The following is a 5623-nucleotide window of genomic DNA, read 5'->3' on the forward strand; positions in this document are numbered from 1 at the left end:
CATGTATATCTGGAAATTTCAGTATTGACGCAACTGTGTTTTCCTAATTAATGTTCATATAAGTACAAAAATACAAGATACGTTCATATAGATATGAAAACACATTTTCCAACTTTGCAGTTTTGCTTAGAATGTTAGATTGAATATATCTGTCCATTTTGGTCAAAATCAGACAAACTATGAATTTTATTATATTTATTCCTATTTATACATATACCCAAATGATATTGGTACCCATTTGATCAATGCTTTGCCACATAAGGTCAAAATGTCAACATTTATTTCTCCCCTCACGTTTGTCTCCAGCTATTTCTAGTTTATCTCTGATTGTAGTCTTCTAAAAACCCCGTCCCTACGTATCTTGTTTGTCGGTCGTTGTTTCTAATCAGCTTTCGTTTGTCCTCGCCCCTTCGCTGATATGTGTTTGGTAACATGGTCTCTCATGGTTGCTGGTTAGTTCTCATCGGTCTTAGTCTCGCTTTGTGTTGGTAAGAGTGTGTTTGTGGTAAGATCCCGTGTCACACCTCGCTCCTTGCTCCTATGTGTTTGTTTAGATCTCATTTGTATTCTCCCTCTGTGTTTGCTGTCTGTGCTGCCTTTCCCGTTAATGTTTACCCATTGTTGCGGTTTGTCTTTGAGTCTGTTTGTTTATTAAAACTTAGTATTTATTCATTCTAATCATCATGCTTGTTATGGCTTCCCTCGTCAATTCTGTTTCACGTAACATCCAAGACGCCGGCACTTCGCACGTGTGTTCATCCTCGCTCATCTCGCCTTGCGCGTTACTATTTCAAACAAAGCCCACAGTTCTGCCCACAGCTTCCAGAACAGTTTGAATTGCATTACCTCTATGCTTACCTTGGTCTGAAGGATGGGTTTTATATTTAAATATTTAACCAGAAATTTGCAAATAACTTTGGAGATATTTCTCTCACCTGAAAAAGAGTTACTACCCAAATTCTGCTTAAAGAAAGCTGATGGTTAGCAAAATGAAGGCAATTTGACAAACTAATTTAGATATAGATATCCCAATTGTGTTTTTGTTTTGTTTTGTTTTTTTAAATGGGGGGAATAAACCCGTTCTTGGAGCAGTTAGTCTGGCTGTATTTGGGCACACAGGAAGGCACTTCCTGTCCTGCTGAGGGTCCATTTTAATTGTGTAACAAAGTCCAACATACACTGCACTTTACACAGGAGTGTAAGTACACAGCTGCTCTTCAGATTATTCAAACAACATCTACTAATACATTTACACAATCCTACAGTCCGAACACAATAGAGCCACTTAAAATTATTTAATAGCCAGAGGGTTTTCAATGCAAACTGCCCCCTCTTATAGATTGTGATCACATTGTGTAAGGGTTGGCACCAGGCCAAGGCCCACTCCGGCTACCAGAGGGAGGCCTCGAGTCAGGCACACCACTAATCAGGCTTGATGCCAAACAGCTGGGCTAGATCTATATAAGCCCAGTGCACCAGTCACAGTGTGGGCTCTTTGCTAAAGTTTTGAGCCAAGCGCCTAGCCGGTAACTCTGGGTATTGAGGTCTGTGAGCCCTTGTGTTACACCTCTCTTCTACTCTTCGAGGGTGTCTGTGTTTTTACACGTCCCCTCCCCTTCTCCAGTTTTCCCTCTTGAGTCTCTCTCCCAAGGCTCCCCTTAACCACTAAAGCTCCTCCCTGTTTTCTGGTTTTGTTTGGGAAGTTTTAGTTTGGTTTTCCCAGTGCATCGGGGCTGCCATTCTTTCCGTGGCATCCTTTGTTCTCCCTTTTTCCATGCTCGGTGTGGTGTTTAATTATTCCTCTTGTTTTGTCATGCTCCATTCCTTTGAAGTGCGATATATGCGCAGGTTGTTTTGATGGTCGCCGCAGTCTAGTTTGCCTCGTAGCAAAGTGGCTGGGGTTGAACTCCCCAACTTCGGGGATTTTTTTTTTTTACTTCTCTTGCTTTACCTGTTCTTAGATCTAACTGTTTTGCACACGGGCTCACCATCATTAAAATGTGGTAACTCACCCAGTAGGCTGTCGGTGTCTTCACCTATCTGACCCCTCATATTTGAGCCCCATTATGCAGTTCATGTAACCTGTTTAACTGTTTTAGTAAGACCACTGAAAGCAGAGTCCGTGATGTCAGTCATTGTGCTTATTTTAGTCTCATATGTGATTCATCCTGTTCATCTGGATTTCGAATGTTCAAGCACGTGCTTGTTACAGCAGTTCCCAATGTGTGTTTCTGCTTTGGAGAACTGGTTAAAATGGGGAGGTTGCAAGATACTAGCAGCAGAGAACATGCATGGAGGGAAGAATAAAGAGTGAACCTTTCATCATCATCATGATGGTGGGGAGAAACACCAGTCCAAAAGGAACCTACAAACAATAAGAGCAATATATATTGCTAGCAGAGTTCAGCATGAAAAGTGAAAAAAAAAATAATTTCCTCCAAAACAATATATTATCACAATGATCAACTTTTTAATTAAATTTTGCAAAAGAATTTTGCTTAATTGTTAATAATATAACATTATAGAACTGATGTGTTTAAAGCACACATCAGTTTTTGAGTGGAATTCAGCTACTTTTAATTATTAATGAATCAATGTAAAAATAATGACCATTGTCAAAATCCATTTAGACTTTAATTTGAAAAAGTCCGTTTTGAAAAAGACATATGAGTAATTACTGTGCATGACATTAATAATACAGCGCACCATTGTCTGACTCCTAATGGCAGTCAGACATTAGCCCAGATGAAACAGAGCTCATAAAAAACCCTGTGCCCAACACCAGATGCCTAGGACTGACTCTGCTTTAGTACCATACTGTTGCGCTCTGTTACAGAGAGGAAGCCACACAGAGGAAATACTGCAGCATGGTTTCTGCTGTGGTTTAAGAAAAACCTTTCAATAGACTAAAAATGCCCAGCAGATGGCAGTCATTTTTCACTGGGGGCTTTAAAAGTCTGGGGATACACCAGAAAAGAAGTCTGTGAGCAGGAGAAGGTCAGTGTTCTCAAGCTGCAAGCAGGACCTTCTGGCAAAGGCATAGTCTCCTGAGGCAGTACTGTTTTCCAAACTTAGGTCCTTTTCATAGATTATTTTTCACCTTGCAGATAGTCCAGAGACACAAGCAAGACAATTTCCTTCCTTTTTTGGACTTCTAACCACAGTTATTTTTTGCATCATGAGAATAAGAAGATAAAATGCAGAAATACTTGTATTTTTACTGAACAGAGATCTGCACATGGTCATTCTTTTACTTCTTCTCCTTCTGGTTTTTTTTTTGTTTTGTTTTGTTTTTTGTAGGAAGGACTCAAGCAATTAGTTTCTTCCCGTCGTTATCTCTCTGGTCAGCTTCACAGCTCCATTCTTTGACCTCTTAATGAACAGAAGTTCACAGACATGTGTGTGCAGCTCTTCTGATTCATATCATTCAAGCTCTGGAGTCATTTAGGGCCGTATGAAAAGAAGACATTTTTGAATTTATGAATATATTGAATTTATTAAGCATCACAAATAATGGGTTTGAAGAATGTAACTTTCCAGAAGACAAAGCTTATTACCCTTATTATTTATTAACCCAAATGGTTCTGTAATGTATAAATATTTGCATAATACTTTTGTATTGTTTTGTCCAAGTACTATTGTATCGTATATTTGAACAGTTGTGGCTTTATTTGGCTTAATTAGAATTTTAACTGAATTGAACTGAAACAGCCTCAGCAGCAAAGCTCATTTGCCCTGTAATGTACTCCTACGAGACATGTGTTTGTGCTTGTGGAGCTCCTAAGCATCTAAGGTAAATACTAAATCCATATAAAAGTGTTTTTCCTGAGAGGAAGATCTGCATTGTCAGTTAAGGTAACCTCGTAGTATCCTGCTAATGCAATTCTTCCCCAAATAATTACGAGTAAACATGCATGTTTCCATTTAGTGCATCCAAACAAAGAGGCTGTTTGGGTTGGAAGCCAGAGCGTTTTAATCTGCATGGTGGTTTTCATAGTGTGGTTTGGCCTGCGCCTGCCTATAGAAGGGGAGGAAGGAAGGTGCACAGACGTGTTCCTCTCATCTGGGTTCCGCATCAGTGTGTGTCTCTGGCTGAGCCTCGCTCTGCTTTCCCTAGAACGCTGAATGCTGTGCTGTCACCGCTCCGTGACGTGCCTGCCACACACCTGCTGCTACAAGAAGGAAAATCAGTGTTTCCACTATGAGCCGTATTAGCAGTAAAGGACTAAACATCATGGGGGTAATTACTGCAAAGCACAGACCTCTGGGAGATAAGTGCGCTGATCAGATCAAAGGCCTACAGGACAAAAGCTATCATTTACGTAATGAAGAGCATGGAGTCATTTGACTTCACTGAGTAAGCTTCAATGACTTCAATTATGCAAACGCACACACACACGTGCGTGCCCAAGCAGGCACACATTTATGCACTCATAAGCACACATGTACATACACACACATGCTCATGCAGACATGTGCGCAAGCACACACACACACACACACAGCATATCTGATTGTGCATTCAATGAATATAACATCTTAGATATACAAAGCCTGATTCTACAGTAACCTTGCCTACCATTGTGTCTGTCCAGTGAAGGAGAGCCACTGAGAACTAGCGGATCACATTCAGCCTGTTTTACCCAGGCTGGGCAGACCACTGCAACAGAGGTCAGCTAGGTATGCCAATTTCCTGCTTCTCCGTTTCCTCCTCCAGGCCAGGGGATGGGGATTGGCTGGGGAAGGCCGATAACTCAGAGCGGATGCAAGAAGAAACAATCAACAGAGTGCAGGAACTCTTGGCTGCTTTCTCTCTGCTTCTCGTGGAGTGCGGGCTGCATGGGGCCGCTGCAGCTTGTGTGCACTGCTGGCTGCCTTCAGAGGGAGGATGTGACCCTCATTACTCACAAGGCAATTTTAGGGACTAAGTCTCACTTTGTTTTGAGGCTTTATCAGTCACCCAAGGCTGATGCAGAAACGTTTGATACCCAGGCTTTGATGCTCTGCTGACGGTATGCTTTATGTGCGCTTATAATCAGAGCAGTCAGACCCCCACCACCACCACCCACGGAAAATACCCCAGTTTATTCACTTATTAGCTGAAAATGACTCTCTTTGGCCAAAGATAATGGTCTTGATCAATGTTCAGGATGTCTTGCTCAGTGTGCATTCCAGTCCAACATCTGATATTGTCAAAGAGCTTAACAGCATGGTTTAATTCATAGCACGTCCTCTTTAATCATCGTCTCCCACTGCGTTTTCTGTTTATAAGCTCGTGTGTGTGTGTGTGTGTGTGTGTGTGTGTGTGTGTGTGTGTGATGCGTAGTCGATCTTCGTTAGTCTGTTTCGCAGTGCATTACCTTTCGATCCTTTAACATCAGGTGATTTTCGTGTTTGCACCGAGAGGCTGGTTTGTCTGGGCTGTCCGTTGTCAAGGTGCCCGGACTCAAGGTGCCTTCGATGAAGTCGTCAGCCAGTCTGTTCTGATTTCCACATATGGCAGTCTACCACCCCGGAAGAAGAATGACTAATCTGCAGACTGTAGATACTTAACGCCTGAACGTGACCGCTGAAGAGCAGAAACAGCGGTGAGAAGGTAGCGCGTCCAGCGGAGAATACGGAA

This window comes from Electrophorus electricus, chromosome 3 (assembly GCF_041902795.1).
Source record: "Electrophorus electricus isolate QZ-2024a chromosome 3, ASM4190279v1, whole genome shotgun sequence".
In the NCBI taxonomy this organism is placed as follows: Eukaryota; Metazoa; Chordata; class Actinopteri; order Gymnotiformes; family Gymnotidae; genus Electrophorus; species Electrophorus electricus.